General features: G+C 37.7%; 1 protein-coding gene across 3 annotated transcripts in view; it reads left to right on the forward strand.

The window, feature by feature from the left end:
* GALNT1 (polypeptide N-acetylgalactosaminyltransferase 1) overlaps positions 1–21,588 on the forward strand; it is an 87,944-nt gene that overhangs the window by 16,102 nt on the left and 50,254 nt on the right. The window contains exon 2 of one of the 3 annotated variants that reach the window (XM_027680294.1): positions 8,672–8,846. The exons of 1 other annotated variant lie outside the window; for it this stretch is intronic. The gene's annotated coding sequence lies outside the window, so the exon portion shown is untranslated. Of the gene's footprint in view, positions 1–8,671; positions 8,847–13,630; positions 13,650–21,588 lie in introns of those variants that run through there. One more of the 3 variants, XM_027680313.1, reaches the window with a different exon arrangement.

Consider the following 21,588-nt stretch of genomic DNA (forward strand, 5'->3'; position numbering starts at 1 on the left):
TTAAGGTCCATTATCTCACCTAAAGCCAGAAAGAGTTTGTCTGCTTTATTCTACTTAGAAGAATGGAATATTTTTGTTTTGTTTTGTTTAAAGCAATCTTCCTACTCTTGCAAGTGAGAAATGATAGTCATTTGTCAGCTCAGCCAAATTTCAGATACTGTTGCAAGTAGCAGAGCTTTGCCTGGAGGCAGTTGCATGTATCCAAAACTAGAACTTCTGTGGGAGGGTTAGTATTTGTGTATGAAGACATATGTTCAGTCAAGCAGTTTGTTGGTTTGGGTACGTTTTCTCCTGGTGACACTGACAGACATTCTTACTGAAATGCTTTAAATCTGGCAGAAGACCGAAACCCATTCCCTCTTCATTTCCATTTATTTCCCTCACCACAAAATTTTGGTTTTAAATAGAGCATTAATATTTTTAAAGGACTGAGTCCCCAGGCCAGACTTTTTTCCTAGGGGAGGTTCTATGTATTACTTCTGTGCCCTAGGGTAACTTCTTTCTAAAGATTTACTTTTATGTACTGTAAACTTAACTGCTCCCATAGTTAAAGTCCCCCTAATAAATAGTGTGTTATTTTGGACTTTGGAGTTATGATATGCTTGCTCACTTTTTAAACAGCTGTGTCTAATATTTCCATTATTTACAGGGGGACTAATGTTGTAATGTGTGATAATATTGGACTTTGTAACAGCTTGTGGACAAGAATACAATTTTCTCATTTTCCTCTTTGATTAACAAGTGCTAATTACATATTGCAAGAAACTACTTCCTTTTTGATTTGTGAGCATTTTTTATGGTTTCATTTGGTTCCTAAGTCATTAAATATATAAACAGCCTTTTTTAGCTCTGTATACACCCACAAATTATTTGGTTTGGAACTCTAATATTTGTATTTCTTTTGCAATGAAGCTAAAGAGCTGAATGGATAGTAATCTGTCTCTTATGCCAGAGTACTGGAGGAAATGATTTCTCAGTGTCTAAAGAGACATAATTGGATGTGTGGAGCAGTAGTTTTACCTAGGGGACTTTCTATCACTTAGCACTTTGTTTATTATCTTTGTGTGAAAATATTAATATCATTGAGGTCCTTTGTAAATGTTGAGAAGCACTGTGTAAATTTGACATTTGCTTTTACAAATTTACCAGTTGATTTATTTCAAGTACTACCTCTTGTGAATGTCTTGTGAATCCAATTTAGGATCTTGCGTGGGTACCTTCCCCTCCCCCTTTTTTCACTTCAAGCAATGTGCTGCTTAATACTCTAACAGTGCCTGCTATAATACTCCCTGTGTATGTGTGAACTCAAAAAATCTAAGCCTCTTGTTAGAAGTAGAACATTCTGTAGTTCCCTTTCTCTGCATATAGGAGGGTTGCTGTAACTTTATTATCCCACAGTGGCTTGTTACCACTTGCAAACTGAGTTCTTGGCCCATGAAAGGCAGAGGTTATAGTCTTTTAAGCACCATTAAAGCAGCATATTTGCATGTTTGTAATTTTGAATCCCTCTGATCATATCTGAGGTAATGGGAAATATTTGTAGGTATTTCACTGTCTGTAGTTCCATTAGTAATTATCAGTGGAAATGGAGAACCTGGGTATGGCAATAAATCATGTACGTTTTTTTCCTTAAGCTCTGTTCTCCTGTGCCATCCACCTGTAAGCTTTCCTGCTTTCTGGAGTTTTTGCATCACATCAGAGAAAGGGATGTTACAGAATATTCATTTGAGTATTAGACCTGAGAATATAGCAGACAGCTTTTCTGAAGCCTTCTGCTTGCTGTTGGAAGAAAGCATTGATCATAGGGCATGCAATTTTACAGAATGTAAAATTTATGAGGGCAGCTGTCATTGATTTTAATGTAATTATGTATTTAACTATTTTGTATTCATAATTTAATAGGATGTTTTTCCTCAGTGGGTCTGGAAACTATTACTCTTTTCTGATGAGTCAGGGAAGACTAGAAAAGGTGAAACAGAAAGCACCATCTTTCTCAGTTGAAGGCATCCTCTGTTTGTTTGCCAGTGTTAATGTTATATGCACTTTTTCTAGCAAAGAACAGTATTCAGAAAACAGAAAATAAACAACATTTATAAAAACTAGATGAAGAAATCCACTTTGTGTACAAAGCTGTGCACATGCACACACCTATATAGGTAGCTAGGGTTGATGCTGGTTGGCATGCAGGAGGGGCTGATACTTCTGCCTAGTTGCTGCTGCTTGGTTTAAGGCTGTTGCCAATACTTGCATTTGTTGAGGAAGATGACTACATGAGCTGTTAGAGTAAGCGATAATTATCTGATTTCTCCTGAGCTTCGTGTGATTTCTGGTAAAGAGTTGTCAGTGAGGTCCAAAGTCTGTGCTTTTTACACTAGAAATGTGTTGTCTGTAATGTCAGGGATATGCATCTGCTGCTAGTCTCACCTCAGTTCACATGAGCAGGGGGCAAGAGAACAAGACTGAAATTATTGCAGTATTGGATAGGAAGGTGGAAGTTTTGAGAGCGAAGTACAGCTCAGTCTTTGTTTTCATAGCCTATTACAATAGAAATATTACTGGAAAACTAAACTACCCACTCTTTGTAAGCAAACAATGCAAACAAAAAACTTTGGTTGACACTAAATCTTGGTTTTTTGACTTCTGCATTCCTTCATAGTAAATGTTTTGTAAACTGAAGGAGCTGAGAGGTGTCTAATGCACTTCGCACTGTGGCTCGCATCCTCCATACGCACCCTTGCTGGTTGCTTTGCATACTTGTGAAACAATGAGGGTAGTGTTTTCTGGTGGCTGAAGAGAAGGTGCAGAGGGTGTCTGCCAGCTCACAGCAGTCAACACACAACTCTTTGTTGATAGTCCCACTGAAGGCAAGCGTGTCTGGATGCTCCATGCTCCTACTTAAAGCTGATGTAAGTTAATAATAATAATGGCCCATCTTCGCGAACGAAGATTTGGGGAAAGGTCTTTTACCTTTCCAGCCTGCGCAATGGATTTTTTAGGTGAGACACAGCCTGCGCTGAACTGAGCCCACCCTTTAATCCTAAGGTTCATCTGCCGGGGCCAAGCAAGCTTGGACAATGGCAGTGAGGTCCTCAGGACGTAGGTTTGTTTAGAGTGACCTTCTCATAGATGGATGGCCTCACAGGGCTAACGGGTTCCATCTGCCCGGGAGGGACTGGGAATCGAACCCGTGGTCGCAGCAGTGAAAGTCCTGCACGCTAACCACTAGGCCACCAGGGGTCCCTTGATGTAAGTTAATGCTATCAAAATAAACTGCTTTTGCTGATTGCCTAACTAATGTTTTGCATAACGATAGTTTTAAGAATGGCAGCGGTGCTGCTCGTGATTTGCAAATAATTTGGTTTTATGTCTTTCTGGAGAGCAGTTGTGAGGTTATGAAAGATAGCTTTTTTCTTTTTCGTGTTGAGCAATTCACCGTGTAGGTACGGTTTGAATTATAAAAAGCTGTTTCTTGCAGTCCAAAGAGATTTAGTAATGATGCTGAATATGACAGTAGACACTTCACTGGTAAAAGCAGTAGACTGTCTTGTGTTTTTATTTTTTTCTCATGTTTTCCAGCAGTGTAGTATTCTCAAGCAATGTGAAAATTAGCTTTGCAATGATCTTGATTTGGGGGTGGGGATTGGGGTGCATTATACAGTTGATCTCTGCAAATCATATTTACTTTAAAATACCTCTATGGGTTCAGTCACTCTTGGTCTCTTTCATACACTTCTTGTGTTGCTTTGAGTCAGTGTCCCCAGAAGGCAGGAGGCAGCAGGAGGCCTGTGAGAAGAAGGTGCTGCTGTGTTGTTTGCATGGCTGTACTTGCCAGAATCCTTGCTTGTTTGGTGAACAAGCTATTGGTCAAGGCCAAGAAAAGTAATGGCATACACTTTAGCTGTCAGTCTGATCAAAGTAAGTGTTAGCTCATCAACTTTTTTCTGAGTTTTGGGAGATAGTATCATAGCAGTGTGTACTTTACACTTGTTAAACACATACCTGTCTTTATGGTTTTGCTGATTCTATTATAAAGGATATCTATGAATCTTTTTTTCCTGACAAATTGCATGCAGGAAATAAAACTTTGGATTGTGTCCATTAAGAATTCAATTAATTTTTTTTCCCCTTGCTGTCTTTCTGTATAAGATAAAACCATGGAGACCTATGGAATAAAACTGTGGTGGTTTTGTGATGGTTTTTTAAATATTGTTGCTCACCTCAAGAACAACAGGTAGAAGATGTGGTTTTCTCGGTGTTATAAATCTGTTTTCTCTGGAGTTTAATGGCAGGCTACTAAATTTTTTTCTCCTTTTCATGTTTTGCTGTTCACTTTCTTGCGCTGATGTTTCTGACCACGTGCAGGGTCATACCGCTGTACTGATGTGGTAGAAAAATAAGTTGAAGCAATGGAGTTGGCTCCATACTTGATGGCAGCTGCATGGTTTTGCGTGTGTGTGTAGGAGTGTCAGTGAATAAACAGAAAGTGATTGAAAAAGCTGGGAAGATAATGTATGAATGAAAAATCGTACGGTCAATCCATATTATATTTAGGAAGAGGTGAAAGTGGTAAGTGAGGTGTTACAATTAGGAAAAGATGCTGTGCAGAGATAGCTCTGCATGATTGGTACTGTTATTAAATGTGTCAGAAGAAAGTTCTCTGTATAATAGGAATGAAAATATTGAGGCTATTCAGTATAGGCGCTTGAATATGAGACAATTATATTTTGCACTTTACAAATATTGTGCCTGTGAATCTGGTCAGCATATTAGAATGACTGGCTAAAATTTGTTTAGGTTTAAATAACAGCTCAGAATATTGGATTCTCCTGAAAAATCAATTTTCAAAAAAGCTTTTCTTCATTTTTAGGTTTTAACTGGGAAAGAATTAATTTTCTTTTTGGTAGCTAGTACAGAGTTGTATTTTGGATTCAGTATGAGAATAATATTGGTAACACGCTGATGTTGTAGTTGTTGCTAAGTAGTGCTTACTCCAAGTCAAGGACTTTTTAGTGCCTCATGCTCTTGACAGTGAGGCGGTGCACAAAAATCTGGGAGGGAGCATGGCCAGGACAACTGACCTGAACTGGCCAAAGGGATATTGCATATCATAGAACGCCATGCCCCATATATAGACCAAGGGTGGGGAATCAGCCTGGAGTACAAATACAGGTTGGGTGGAGTATGGTTTTGTTGGTTGACGAGAAGCTCAATGTGAGTTGCAATGTGCACTTGCAGCCCAGAAAGCCAACCGTGTCCTGGACTGCAGCAAAAGTAACAGCAGGTCCAGGGAGGTGATTCTCCCCTCTACTCTGCTCTTGTGAGACCCCACCTGGCATGCTGCAAACAGCTCTGGAGCCCCCATCATAAGAAGTGTGTGCATCTGCTGCAGTGAGTCTCCTCTCTGCTGAGGAGAACCATGAAGATGATCAGAGGGCTGGAACACCTCTCCTATGTAAGACAGGCTGAGACAGTTGAGGCTTTTCAGCCTGGAGAAGAGAAGGCTCCAGGGAGACCTTAGACCTTCCAGTACCTAAAGAGGGCCAGCAGGAGAGCTGGAGAGGGACTTTTTACAGGGGCATACAGTGATAGGACAAGGGGCAGATACGGATTAGATACAAGAAAGAAATTCTTTACTGAGTGGATGGTGAGGCACTGGAACAGGCTGCCCAGAGAAGTTGTGGATGCCCCTTCCTGGAAGTGTTTGAGGCCAGGTTGAATGGGGCTTTGAGCAACCTGTTCTAGTGGAATGTGTCCCTGCCCATGGCAGGGGGATTGGAATGGACCTTATAGATCATCTAGTTCCAATCCCAAGCCATTTAGTGATTTCTGTGAAGATTAGAAATGCATCATCAAGCCAGTGTAACATCCTCTGCAACAGGAAGCTTGTGGGCTGGAGAAAGCCACATGCGATACTCTTACTGAGCAAGCTAAGGAAACATGGCCCAGATAAAAAACGCTATTTTAGGATGCGTGTAAAATCATTAGGTTAACAGTAGCCAGAGGTTTTTTCAGTAGTTCACTTACAGCAAGGAAAGCATATTGCATGGGGTTTTGTGTAGTTGTTTCAGCTTACTGTTCTTGTTCATGAACTGGGTAATTAGCATATGGTTATGAAATCTGAAGACAAGATGTATTTGAGAATAAATGCAGTTACACAAACCTGGGATGGCAACTCAGGAAAGTCTTAAATGTTGGAAAGATAGCCTAAAAGAACGGGATGTGATTTACATAAATAAGTGAAATACTTTATGTTTAGGTCAAAATAAAATAAAATATGGAGAACAACTGTTCAGTCGTTCCTGCCATCCCATTCCTCACCACAGATTATAAAAGGAGAGTTGACAATGCAGAATTGTTCACAAAGAAGAGGTGTGTGTATGTATTGGTATGACTAAATGGTGGTATAATCTGGAGGATGCAAAGTTGAACCTTTTACTCCATTCTATCTTGTGGAATTCAAGTACTTTTATCAGTTTTGGCCATTACACTTCAAGAAAGCTGTAGGCACAGTTAATTTGCCTCAGGAGTATAATGGTAATGGCGGACAATTTAGAAAAGATGGTATGTGCAGAAGGAATGATTGAATTGGCATTTTTGTAACCCAGAGAAGAGATCAAGGGAGATCACAAGTTTTTAAGTGTGTGGAAGCTCACTACAAATAAGCAAACATCTACCCTTGGTAGATGTGCCTTGCTTACTAATGGCAATGTGGACCATTCGCTGTGTGTCCTGCTCTTACTGTTTGCTTTTTAGTTTTGTGTTTTATAAGGGCTATTTCTATTCAGTGTCTGGACAGCACTGAACAAAGAGCCTGCCATCTTAGGCTCCTTTGAAAAACTATATGAGTTAGCAAAATCACTAAATAAGCATCTTCATCTAACCTAATAGATGTATAGATAGATATATCAGTTAAAACTCTTGAGAAGATTGAAGAAAATTTGCTCCCAGATGCCAGCCACTTAGCCAGTAACAGACTAGTTTCCCCATCTGTAAAAATGAATCATGTTCTCTGCCTCTATAAGGCACTTGAGCTTTACTGAAGAAAAGTAATACACAAAAAGCTAATTTAACATAAGCAACACTGACTTTTTTGGTGTGTCTATTGCATGTTACAGTGCAATGTGAAGAATCTAGTCAGATATATCATGGAAGCCTGTGTTTAACCTTCATGAAGGCACCAACTAATTTGCTGTGATAAAGGAGGTTGGGTCTCTTCAGAATTATGTCATGATCTCTTATATTAACATGTTCAGAAAGGAAACAAACATGATTTGTGTTAGGTGCCCTGCTGGGTGTGTCTTGGATCATATTTTTCTGGCCTTTGAAACTTCCCTATTTTTTTCAGATTTGGTAAAAATTGGTATCATTTCTGGGAGATCCTTAGCCAGTTCTTTTAAAAATCAGACTGTAGGCCACTTCTGCTTAGTATTCCTATTCTATCAGTATACTTTACCAGTATTTTGGTAATCTATCCTCCAATAGAGATCAAAATTAGGAGTTGAGACATTTTCCCTTTCTACTTTGGTATGCAAATAAATGGGAAACTGCCAAGTACTATACTTACTTCACCTGCTTCAGTACTGGCATAATAATTTGTTTCAGAATAAGCAGTTGACAAACACCTTTTCTATCACTGCCAATCTTAGCTTTCCTTACCATGTACTTCCCCCATACTGTCATGTTGTCATAGTGTCAGCATCTTATTTTTTTTCTCCCTTGTACATAATTTTTCATCCAGACAGGTACATACAGCTAACAGTTTAAACAGGTAGAGCAATAAACTTGAATAACTAAGTAGGATCATATATAATATGGGAAATACAAGATATAAACTCATATAATATATGGCAAATATTACCTAAGTGCTGACAAATTACAATTGCATTAAAAATTGAACAAACCTCCTCTCTTGTCTGTTATGATATAATCTTTACTTTTCAGCTGCTTAGAATTTCCTTCAGACATTGCTGTATTAACTGGATAAAGGAAGGAATTCATTCAATATTGCTAAACAGATAAGAACTTGGAAAGGCTCAGGCATCATATTTAAGGTGTCACTTTTTTTTAGAAGTGAAAAAACATTACTTCTTAAGCATCAGGTCTATGTTAGTATAATATCACCTTTTTTTTTTACAAAAACTGTCATTATAAATGCTAATGTTTAACTTGTGGGCGAGAGATGAAAGAATGTAAAACCCCCTACATCTATAAACTTGAATATGTATGGGAAAATTTAGTCCAAAAGAATGATCATCTGGAGAGCTGCTCATGTGAATGCGTGCTGTTGAGGAGGCTGTTTTCTAGCCTTATTGAGAACAATTCATAGTTTGTTGTGCTAAGTGTTCATGATTGGATAGAGGATGACATATATAGAACTCAAAAATAGATAACTGCTTATTTGGGAGGACAGGCAGTCCTCCCACTTAAATCATATCATCTGAAAGGCTAAAAAATGTTGATGACTTGTTCCACCTCTCCACTCTACCCTGCATATGTTGTTTTCCTCACAAGCTCAGTTCACTGCCTCTTTTTAGAAACAATCTTTGACTCCTTCTCCCTTGCACAGGAATTTGGATTTTGAAATCTTTAATGTGAAACATTCCTCCCCTTCCACCTCAAGCTCTACCAGAGCTGAGCTAGGAACTTACATGAATTTCTGTTTTTCTTCTAGGACAGCCTTAAGACCTTGTGGTTGGAAGACCTCTTTTGCTTCTATGTTTATGTCGGAATGGCCTAGGCCAGTGTGTTGCTCTATGGTTCCTGCCACAGGTGCTCTACAGCAATGGATCGGGATTTTGCCACCGGTGCTAGTGGACCATCCAGATGGCTGTAAACCTGCAGAGGAGGTTTGTAAAGAATGTATTGCTTTGGTCAGATCTGTATGCTTTGTCCCTCAGAGCAAAGGGAGCACTTAATGACTGCATGTATACTACTGCTTTGTGTTTGGATTATATTGGGTTTGTGTGGCAAGGTTTTGGTAGCAAGTTAGTTACAGAGGTGAATTCTGTGAGAAGCTGCTAAAACTAGCCCTGTGTCCAATGGAGCCAATGCCAGCCATCTCCAAGAGGAACCTGCCACTGGCCATGGCTGAGCGTATCAGTTACGGTGGTAGCATCTCTGGGATACGTGTCTAAAAAGGGAGGGGAAAAAAACCCTGCAGCTGAAAAGAGGAGTGAGGATATGTGAGAGAAACAGCCCTGCAGACACCACTGTCAGTGAAGAAGGGGGAGGAGGTGCTTCAGACACAGAAGCAGAGATTCCCCTACAGCCTGTGGTGCAGAGCAGGGTAGGGTAGGCTGTCCCCCTGCATGCTATGGAGGCCCATGGTGGAGCAGATGTCCACCTGCAGCCCAGGGAGGACCCCATACTGCAGCAGGTAGATGCCCCAAGGAGGCTGTGACCCCATGGGAAGCCCACTCTGGAGCAGGCTCCTGTCAGGACCTGTGACCCCATGGAGAGAGAGAGATGCAGGCTTAAACAGGTTTGCTGGCAGAACTTGTGACCTCATAGGAAGCCCGCACTGGAGCAGTCTGTTCCTGAAGGACTGTACCCCCCATAGAAGGGACCCATGCTGGAGCAGTTTGTGAAGAACTGCAGCCTGTGGGAAGGACTCATGTTGCAGAAATTTATGGAGGACTGTTTCCCATGGGAACAGGGGTGAAGTGTGAGAAATCCTTTTCTTGTGGAGGAAGAAGAGGCAGAGCCAGAGCGTGATGAACTGGCTGTAAAGCCCATTCTCTGTCCACCTGTGCTATTGAAGGGAGGAGGAGGTAGAGAAAATAGGGAGTGAAGGTGAGCCTGAGAAGAAGAGACGGGTGAGGTGGAGGTGTTTAAGATTTAGTTTTAATTCTCATTGTACCCTGATTTGATTGGTAATAAATGGAACTAATTTGCCCTCATTGAGTCTGTTTCACCTGTGATGGTACCTGGTGAGTGATCTCTCCCTGCCTTTATCTCAACACAGGAGCCTTTTGTTATATTTTCTCTCCCCTGTCCAGCTGATGAGGGGAGTGATAGAGCACCTTTGGGCACCTGGCATTCAGCCTGGATCAATCCACCACATGCATATTCCGTATTATACTGTTCCTTCAGGGTCCTGTTGGACCAGTTCAGTTGTCTGCGGCTATTAAACAATCCATAAGAATCCCTTTAGATCTTAGTGCATACCTAAAGTACAATATCCAAGTAGGTAAAGCACCCCATTTTTAGTTCTCCTAAATTTACCCTCTCAGTATATCTTGAAAAGAATGATCGAGGACAATGAGCTGGAATTCAGATCAACTTTCCATCCAGATGAAACAAAGCCTGAGTTTTATTTTCTCTGTTTCTACAGTAAACACAGTTCCCTGAAAGCATCCTTGTCAGATAAGAGATGATTTATTAAACTACCGCTGGGTAATCACTGGCTGCCCAGTGAGGTGTTTAACAACCGAATCCTTCTGAAGCCTTCTCCGTGCGCATCTCCCACTTTTTTTAAGCTTGATTGATACAAGATGGAGAACCAAAGTTTAATGGGACAGACAGGCAAAGATGTAGTATGACCAGTCTGTTTCCTTTGGCAGAAAAGATTAACCAGTGCAGTTGTATTTAGTGCGTCAACTGGTGTCCTGCACTTGGTATCATTGGTATTGACATTTTGTGCTTATTTTTCATCTTGATTTTTTTCTTTCCTGAAACCTGTTAGCAGTTTTCATAGATTAGTTTCCACAGACTGAGATCTGAAGAACTCTTTGGGTCCAACTATGAAGTTCAGGTTCAGCAGGGTAAAATGGGAAAAGTCTGTTTCAGGTTCAAGTGGGTCATTTTCCAGTCAACTTCAAAAGATCCAACATGTACTCTTAAATTCAGTGCTTAAAAGGTATAGTTTGAACAAGCATCAGTTTAGCAGAGAGGGAAAAATATACTCCAAATTACTACCTAATACTGTTTATTAGTAGTAGAAGCTACTGAGAAAAAAAAAATAGGGTAAAAAAAAATAGAACAAATTTTTTACTTCTGGATTTACTGCTCAAGCTGTAGCTTCAGTGATACTGCTTTCTTGGTAGCCCAGTCACCTCTTCTGTGGTTGTTGACTCTAATGGTGAGTTTAATGAGATAAGATTTGAGTAGAAATAACTGCTGTTGAGACCCCGATTGGTCTGGGTCTGCACTGAGAAACTGATGTGGCTGACCAGACACAATTGTTCTTGGTTATTTTGCAGTTGTGTCAGTTCTCTAGTTAAGTTTCTTCATTGCTGTGTAGATTTTTGTTGGCAAAGCATAAGGCTAGCATGTCGGATTAGCAGCTACTTACACAGTAATAGTGTGTTGATGAATCCTTAACCGTGGTCTGATCATGTGGCCTGGCTTCTCAGACGTGTCTACTCTCTCTTCTTGTCAAGATTCTAGTATTTTCAGAGAAGTTGAAAATCTTGCAGAAAAGGTACTGAAAAGTAATTTTAAATGTTTTAGAGCACAGAATTTTAAAAGAGTCTTTAAAAAGTATCTGATCTCTGATCTGATTTAATTTAAATTTTTGAAGTGATTGTATTACACAAGTTCTGCGGTTTTCAATTAATGTGTAGCTAAAACTGCAAAACAGTTCGGTCATATTCCCTTTTTTAATGTTTTCTGACAGATTAACCTTTTTATGGTGACCTGTTTCTCTCTTGGCTTCTAGTCAAGAATTAATTTTGAATTGTAAAAAACTTAAGTTGCTACAAGCTTTGTACCTTCAAAAGTCGTGTCAAATTAAATGCACTTGCTGTTTTTCGCAAAGTGCTTGACAGTTTCTGCAAAACAATTGGTGAAGTAATAAGCACCTAAATATTTGAAGAAACTTAAGTAATTTAGTGAAGCCTGATACATTCCTGCCATACCTAATGTTCTGCTGATTGTTTTCTCTATGCAACTATGCAGAAAATTGTTACCATCTCTTATAGGTAACTGGGGAAACAAGTGAACTCTTCCATGAAATAATCTTTCTGCCTCAAATTACATATCGCACTCTTCGTATTTCTCTGGACTGATGCACAGCACAACAAATAAAATCTAAATTTTATTTACTTTTTTACCTTACTGATGCATTTCCTATATCTTGATATGGCTATTTTATTTAAGTTTTTCAAGCTTTTTTCATACTAGGATGAAAACTTACAAGTTAGGCCAGATGGAAAACCTTTTTTGGAATCACTAGCTGAAGAGTATAATCTTGAAATTTAACATGTGAATAAATCTATTTTCTTCTGCAATATTAAGAAATAAAACCCAGCAACATTTGAAAAGCATTTCTTACAGAAGAATAAAAAAGCAATATTTTCTTTTGAAAAGGATTTTGGTTTAATAATTTCTATGATCTAAGTGAAAACTAATATTTTGCAGTTTTACTGATTTTTGTTTTTCTGGCATTTTTTTCAAAAATGAACTCAAAACATGGTAGATTTGTTCTTATTTTTAAGAAGTGAAGATTTTTGAAGCTGTTAACAAAAGATAATTGCTGTTTTCTGTAGAACTCATCTTTCCCATGTTGCTGCTTTTGATAAAATGAGAAATTGAATGTCAATTTTTGTATTTTTTAATGAAGTTCAAAGTTGGGAAAAGTGCTCAGTGCTTTTGTTTAACCTTTGGAAAACCAAAAATGTACATTCAATCCTGCACAAATGCTGTGGTAACAATGACTTGATAAGGCTACCCAAGAGCTTATTTAAATTTATATCCTCCTTTTTGCAGACCTTTTTCTTTCTTGTTACATTTTGTCTCATTAATAATGAGATATTTTTTATATTGTTGTGTCCAGAGTACAGAAGAAAGTTCATTCTGAAAAACTACAAACCCAAGATATTTTGTCACACTGTTAAATTTAAATGTTCTTGGTCTCAATATTCATACCTTTTCTTTTTTTTTTTTTTGAGATTCAGCAAACCAGGTTTAACTAGTGGATTTTTTTAAATTGTTTGGAAGTACTACTCCAGTGAATGTGAAGTTGCTTAAAATATTTGCTGTAGTATTGCAGATGAGTCTAAGAGAAGCCATCAATGTAGCCAGCATTTAGTTTTTCTGGAAATACTGGCAAATGAAGTTTTGGTTTCTAAATTTTTATTTTCTTTTTTGAAAGTTATCTAATGTATCTGGTTTGGGACAGGGTGGAAGAGGACAAAGTGTAAAGTGTTTACAATGAAATTAATAGACTGGATTTCTGTAATTTTTAATCTTTGTGGGTTTTTTTTCCTATATAGTCTCAGTATTCTGCAATTAAACATGATTTAATTCTGCTGGCTGACCTTATATTGTCTTTTGGTTTTGCTTGCCATCGAACTTCTGCCAATCTTTCATAAACTACTTGGTTGGTCATTTTGTTTTCCTTGTCTACCAATCCACCTTTGTCACGTACTCTTTTTTTGTAGGGACTGCTAATGTAAAAATGGTTTCATTTATTTGTATTAGGACTGGCGTATGTGGATCAAACTAAGTTCTCTCCCCTCCACTTAATGGAATATTGAAGCTCTGCCAGTTAATACCTTATAGTCCATGGTCAATTAAAATTTCTGTGATCTGGTCCATCATTTATAATTGTCTACTTTTGCAGTTACAGAAAGGTGTTTCATGGATAGGTGAATACTGTGTGCACCAGCTTTTTGAATCACATGGGCTGCTTTATATTTCTCAGATAGGTGGGTTCTTAACTTCTGCTTCTTTCTCCTTCTTTTGTTCTATGGTCTTGAGTCCACCAGAAACAGAAGATCACTTTTCCATCCTGTGTCTACTTTACCTGTTTTCTTCGTTTTTGTTTGCATGGCAGCAAGCTAGGAGATGTACATGTAAGAGCAATGGGGAGGGAGAGTGCATCTGCTTGCTTGGAACTGAATTGGTCATAGCTGCAGCCTGTCTGAGAGTTAAGGATGGTTTGCTTGTTTGAATAATAAAGGGGAAAATGCAGTGAAAAGGAAAGGAAGAGTAGACCTCTGTGTTGAGAATGTCCCAAAATGTGAATCAAGCCTTTGTTCAAAATGGACAATACTGATACCTCTGTAAAAATTCTCTTGTACTGTCAGGCGTCACAGGTGCTTCAACATCTAAACCACTGTAGCTCACCTGAAGTCTGAATGCTGGAGTTTAAGGTCTGTTCCTGTGGAAATACCAGTACCAGTGGTGAAGAACAAGGGACAAAGTATCCAGGACGCTAGTGCAGAAGAAGAGCCATTGCTATATTGGTTTGTTTGCAAACTATTCTAGCAACTTCTCCCTTTCAGTTTCTTCTTTCTTTGTCCAGTCTTGCAAAATGATCCCAAGTTATAAAGGATTTCCAGAACTCTGCTTTTATTATTCTGCCTTTTTTAGCTTTGTATCTGACAGTTCTTCTTGTTCACCTATTCAAAGTAGAACCTAAAGTATGGATATTGTTTACTTCAGAAAGAAAGACTGTACATGGACAAGTTTATGGGTCCTTGAAGAAAATCTCGTGATTGTTCTTTTTATACCATCTGTACATTTTCATGGATTAGCAATTGAAACAATGAACTTAGAATTATGATATCTCCCAAGCTTGTGTTGTCAGTGATCTCTGGGAAGACAGAATTAAGAAAAACTACATCTAAAACAAGTGAATCTAAAAAGGAAAGGGAAGGATGGATGTGAAGAATCTTATCCTTAGTGAAATACTGTGCGTGTTAATTAAGTATAAAACAGTTGTTAGCAGCAGAAGTTACCTGCTGAGCAGACAGCTTTATGATGTGAGAACCGACTTATGTGTGAATGTAGGCTTAAAAGCTGTATGGCCTTTCTGTATAAATGCTGCCTTTTGCTTTCTAGGTAGACTTTATATTTGCATATGGATATAGCAAAGGAGCACAAGTCTTTGTGAGAAACATTGCAAAAATATCATGAGTGTATCACAAAATGGGATGATGCTAGCTTTCCTTTTTTTTCTCCGTATCTATCTGATCAGTCTTTTCTTTCTAGAGAAAGAGAAACAGGCATATGTTCTGATTTTTTTTTTTTTTTGATGCTAGGTTTTTTTGGAAGGAGATCTGATGTTTTCTCTCTATTTCAAAAAGTGGTTAGCCCTGCAAAGCTGCTGAGTTACTTTTGATTAGAATTATGGTGTTTCCCCAGACATGGGATGGAAGTAAAACTTGCTAACAAAACCTTTGAATTCTTTACCATTCTTCATTTTACTTGCAGTTAAATAACCCACTATGTGTTAAATTATTGTCGCCCTTATTTTTTCAAATTATATTTCCTAATTCTTTAAATCTTCACAATTAGTCACATGCATTTTCCTATCAGCAGTTTTTAACTCAATATCTGCCTGTATTTGATTTTTCAGCAAGTTCTGCAGTTACTCTAGGCAGAATTAAGTCAGCTTCTCTAGGATAAGCACCCTATGGCCCCAGCATGTAACTTAAATTTTTCTTTACCTGTATTTTTTTCCGAAGCTTTTCTTCTGAAACACAGTATTTTGAGTATTCTCCAAATATACTGAAGGCAGAGAAAATGTGTTCTTCAAAGTTATTTGGTATTTCTTCAAGTTTCCCTTTGGATTTTTTAATTTATAGTAGAAAGTCTTCAGGATTGAAGATTTCTACAGTTAATCACATAAGCATGATTCAGTCTTTTGACTGCAGTTTACCCAATGTTTCCAGAAGTCTCCTCTGTAATAATTTTTTTCTAATTAACTGACTGTGCTTTACTTCAATTCAAATTCTTGCCATTAGTGATTCATCCTTAATGCTGACTATTGACCTGTGTAATTTTCTGCCATCTCTAAAAGTGTTTGAAGATTTAATGAACAATTTTATTCCACTCTAGGTTTTGGCTTTGATACATACCTAAAAAATAATCAGAAACTTTATGGAGGTTGGTTATTTTAGAACATTTGAGACTTAGCTTGAAAGATTTTACAATTTCTCACAACATACGAGGAAGTTGTCAAGAATGTCTTGTATAAAGATTTATTCACTTGATTGTTCAGAGTCTGCTTAGGTCTTGGTCTATGAAAACTGTGTAACTGCTTAGCAATGATGAATTTTCCTGACCTTTAAGTAGTCAAAGATTTCTCCCTGAAATTTGTAATTCTTTAATGCTGATATCAGAGTTTCTAGTTTTCTTCTCTTCTAGCTTCTACCTTAATAGCAGAATAGCGAGTAAATTTGAAACCCTTTTGTCTGTGTTCATCAGTATTTTCAAGAAGAATTTGCTTATTCTCTCAAAATACTTCAAAAACAAATGCTACCTGACATTTTTGAGTGTTGACATGAGCAAACTGAAGAAAGTATCCTCTGCAGAAAATTCTGTTATTTGACATGTGTGTATGGAGAGTGACCTCCATACAGTGGATGAGGATAGTATTCATTTTAGTTTAGCCTTAGCTAGTAAATTCTGAGTTTGCAGTTGGACATTTTAATGTAGAACTTTTAAAATATTTTGGAAGTCAATTTGATTTTTTGGACCATGCAGAAATGTTATAAAGGAAGATGGAAAATATGAGCACTGAGAATATGAAACAGCTTACTATGGTTTTACTTCCACATGGCCTAATCTAGTGCATATGATTTCTTCAAGAAGATTGCTCACAATACTAAATTTAATTTTTTTCAGAAGGAATTTTAACTTTAAAAGAAGTCCTATTATCAGCTATCCTGTTCTACTAACAGCTCATCTGGCACCTGTCAAGGTATTTAAAATAGTCTATGGAATATAAGACTTCTTGATTATTAGAAATTAGAATATGCCTTGTAAGGCCAAGTGATGCTGCTTTTGGCTAGAAGCCTTTGTGCTGTGTTACATCATGTCACAAGCCTGAGCACTTAAGACATGTGGAGGTGTTTACAGCTTTTTCTTGCAGACAGCAAACTATACTAATAGCCTAATCCTGTGACACCATTCCATTGCAATATAAATTCTGGGTAGTTCAGCTTTTTATTTCTTAAAAGACCATTTAGATCTGGTAGGGAAGCTAAAATTACTTAGTTTTAAACTGTTTCTTTTGAGTAATGGTGAATTTGAACTGTCTGTAGCTCACATGACAAAATTGTTTTTCTTGAGGAAATGGAGGTCCTCACCTAGAACACCTGTGTTGATGTGACCTCGATTTTCCTCTAAAAGTCCTGTAGTGTTGGGGTTGAAAGACCAGCTAGCACAGCTCTTCAGGGATTTATTAAAGATTGGAGTCAGTTTATAGCTGTGGAATGCTGATCGGCAGGAGTGTTGCAGTGCTGAAAAAGCTAAGTGCTGGGTGAATCTGTGAATCTGTGAATCTTCAAAAAAGAAAAAAGCCAAAAAATTCCACCTCAGCCTTCTAGGCTGCTGTGAAGGGTAGCAGAAGGCTTGAATAGGTCTTACTGATGCATCTTCAACCAGTAATTATTGCATGTCAAGGGTTTATGAGCTTGGTGTTTAAATCATCTCATTCTGCTGTTCATAACGAAAGCTTTTCGCTCATGAATTGCTCATTGTCTTCATGCTGCCTGTGATACTCACTGATGAAAATAACACCTGTATTCTCTAGCTGGCTCTTATTCCTAGTTAAGCACACTCAGTAACCCTCCCAGAGTGTACATGTGAAGTAGGTATGGCTTTGAAGAGGGATGTTTGCTCTCTGTCAGCATCTGAGGTGTCAGTAGCCCAATTTAAGACTACAATTGTTTCAGGAAAAGAAATAACTGTCTATTGGCTTATAAATCTGCTTTTCTGAAAGTATTGCCTATTCTGCAGCTGTCAGGAGAGGCAATATCTGCCATTCAGTATGAGAAGGAAAAGATTTTAATAGCAGGGTTTTGAACTTCCCTGCCAGTACTGTAATACCCAATAACTTAATGCCTGCGCAAACACTTACTGCTGTTTGCTTCAAGGTTCTATATACTGTGTATTCATTTTGTGATGTATTGCAGTTAACTTGGACTAATGATGTACTCCAAATATTTGAAGCAGTACTGTAAAAAGATGTATAGTTGTTTTTTGTTATAGAATTTGCAGTATTAAGTAATGTATACTGATTGTTCACTGGACATAATAGAAGTATATTTTAAATTTTAGAGCAGTTGAGAGAGTGGAAATGTATGAAGGATCTCTGAAGGAGATGTCTATTTTTAGGTAATTTTCATTCAACCTGGAGAACAGACAGAGAAATAAAATTATTGCCTCAGACATTTGAAAGCTACTTTAAAGTTATAGAATACACATCTAGTGACTCTCAGCTGCTTATATGACAGCGGTATTCTTTGTACTTTTATTGTATTTTTAATTTCCAAATTTCAGCTATCCTCTTGAGCTCTTGTAATATTTACAGTGATATTCTGATAGGGAACAATTCGTCTCCCTCCTGGATCAATTTATTCTTTTTCTTGTATAGCAAAAATTGTTGTAAAAAGAATGTAAATCCAAAATCTGTGGATTGAATTCAACTAAAATATTGTTCATCTGGTTCTTTGAAACCTAGCCCATTCTTCCTGCAAGCAAGATAGGGCTTTCTTCAGGTCAATCTGAAGACTATTGACCTTAAGTATGGCTGGGGAAAAATGTAATTTAAGTCATTTCAAAGGTTTTCATTTGAGGAGTTGCACAAATAATCTTTTATTTCATTCTCAAAATTGATATTTTGAGGGATTTTGGCACACCTACTAACTCATTTGAGAAACCATTAAGCACTGATTTGCCAAATGATATACTGTTTTCAGAAGTTCAATGATTATAGTAAAGATGTTTCTGAAAACTATAGGTACCAAAATACCAATGTATTTTCAATTAACTTCTTGCATTAACTGAAATAACTTGGTTTTAAGAACCTGTTAACTCAGTTTAGAAATGTTATTTCCTTACTATGTATCTGTAGAAGTAATTAGAACTAATCTTAAAAGTTTAGAGTTTAAGTAAAGACTATTTAGGTAAGAAGGTCCCTTCCAACTCAAAGTATTCTATGATTCTCTGATTCTAAATAGGGAGAATCAGAACTTTAAGTACACAGTGACTTAGTTCCATACAGTTATAAACAGTTGGACAAAATTGTGGAAGGAGTGCATACCTGTTGTTCTGGTTTTGGTATTACTTTTCTGTGTGATGAGATAGATTTTAATCTCACGAGAGCTTCTGCTTTTATAAGCCTAAAATACGTTCTGTTTATTTGTAGGAAAGCGTGTATAAACCAATAGCTTCTGCCTTTGTATATGAAGTTCATCCTTGGTTTTCAGCTGTAGTCAGCTAGTCCTATATTTGTTCTTCCTTCATTCCAAGGCCTACAAGTTTTAGAAACATAATTGATATTTTTCTCAAATGTCAATTAGGAACTTGATTTATTAATTGAAAAATCTCTTCTGGTGAATTAAAAGTATAGTCTTCCTGCACAGAACAAGAATAGAAATTGATTTTACTGACCAACATTTCTCAGATTTTTCTAAGAATAAGATTTGATGAATTGTTTTCATACTGCTCAGACTAGTATGATGTTTTCTTTCATCACCTCTTCAGAACTTACTTACTGAACTCTACTGCACTAAAACCTTTCAAAATCCATCAAACGAGCATAGCCTGATGAAAAGTAGTTCTTTTTTATTAACTTCCAAACAATAGAGTACTGGCATCCTTGAACTCATGAGTATTATTTTTGCCTGCTGAAATTTACTGGATGCATTTGTGTTTCTGTGAAGAAGATGCAGAATACACACATTTTCCACAGGTGATGAGTTGACCTTCTGGTTTGAATGTTTTTTTTTTACATTTGCTTTTATAGCATTGAAAGGTGGTTTTTTATTTATTGTCAAACTGACCTGTTTACCGATGATCTGATAGTAATGAGCCCTCTGCAAACAAGCACTGAAACCAATTGAACAGAGCATGGGCCAGTAAAAAAGAAAAAATCCCCAAACAGCACATCAGCACAGTAGCAAAAGTAGTTCTGAAACCTGATTGTAGTGTTGGCATCGCTTCTGTTTTCAAATATGGGTGTAATCAACTGGATTGGTCCATTAATTGTTCAGAGATATGGAGTTGTAGACACTGCTCATGACAATTTGCATTGGCTTCATTTTTTAGAATTTTGCTCAAAAGTCCATACATATGCCTAATATGTTACCTTAGAGTATGCCAGTCTTTTCTCCCTCATTACTAAGTAGATTGAGAAGCTGAAAATTCAATTTTGTGTAGGCCATCAATCTTTCCTTAGATGCTATTCGGTTAATCATTTTTCATTTGATTTAAATTGATATTAATAGCTTAGACATAGCAAATGTTGTGTCAGGATTTTGATGAGCCCTTACTTTGTGCCAGCTTCTGTTTATTCATATCTGAAAGTCTAGAAAACAAACTTTACATCAGCTTTGTCTCGTTACGTGACACATCCAGTGTAGAATCCTGATTTAGCTGTATAACGGCAATGAAGTCCTTTGTCAAGTCTGTTACAAAGTCGTATTGAAGACTGATCACTAGTATAAACAAAGATGAAGTTGATCCAAAGATAAAAATGACTTAATAGTTATGTATCATACTGAAAAAAGAGTAAGCTTTCTTTCTTGTGCCAACTGTGTTTGTAAAAGAGGTCGTAAAGTGAAACAATGCTCTTTATATGAGCAGTAATTTTAAAGATGACCTTTTTCTATAGTGTCAAATGTATCACAGATTTTGTCACAGAGGAAAAAAAAATGCACTTGACCTTCAGAAGTAACAAGACTTGAACGTACCCATTTTTCCTCTTTTCACTTTATTCTTGATAAATTACAGCCTTTGTTTTTACCCTTTCCAAGCTGTTTTTAATACTCCTTTTTCTTCCATGGTGTAAGAGTTTTGTCGTCTACTATCCAGTATTTCAAAGGGATGAAAAATACTTGGTTTTGCAAAAATTTTCAATTTTATTACATTGCTCAGTAGGTAAATACAATTGTTAAACCTATATATTTGGGAATTATTTCTATGGTTACTGGACTTGTTTATAAATTCAGTTGACTTTCTGTGCCATAAGAACACACTCCTGATTCATGTTAAAGTTGCTATCAGGCTCCAAAGGTTTCTTTCTGCAGAGCAGCTTTCTAGCATGCTAATAGCCAGCTTCAGTACTGTGTCCAGTTCTGGGCCCCTCAGTTCTGGAAGGACACTGATGTGCTGGAGAGTGTCCAAAGAAGGGCAACAAGGCTGGCGAAGGAACTGGAGCACAGGCCCTATGAAGAGTAGCTGAGGGAGCTGGGGCTGTTTAGCCTAGAGAAGAGGAGGCTCAGGGGAGACCTCATCACTCTCTACAACTCCCTGAAAGGAGATTAGAGCAAGGTGTGCGTCAGTCTCTTCTCCCAGGCAACCAGAGGTAGGACAAGAGGGCACAGTCTTAAACTCTGCCAGGGGAGGTCTAGGTTAGACATTAGAAAGAAATTCTTTACAGAGAGAGTGATCAGACATTGGAATGGGCTGCCTGGGGATGTGGTGGTTTCACAGTCCCTGGAGGTATTTAAGAAGAGGCTGGATGTGGCACTTAGTGCCATGGTCTAATTGACAGGATGGTGTTGGGTCATGGGTTGGACTCAATGATCTAGGAGGTCTTTTCCAACCTGGTTGATTCTGTGATATATGGATGATAATCATAGAATCACAGAATGGTTTGGGTTGGAAGGGAAGTCAAAGATCATCTAGTTC

The sequence above is a fragment of the Neopelma chrysocephalum genome, unplaced genomic scaffold, assembly GCF_003984885.1.
Source record: "Neopelma chrysocephalum unplaced genomic scaffold, ASM398488v2 Primary Assembly neopelma1_22b, whole genome shotgun sequence".
In the NCBI taxonomy this organism is placed as follows: Eukaryota; Metazoa; Chordata; class Aves; order Passeriformes; family Pipridae; genus Neopelma; species Neopelma chrysocephalum.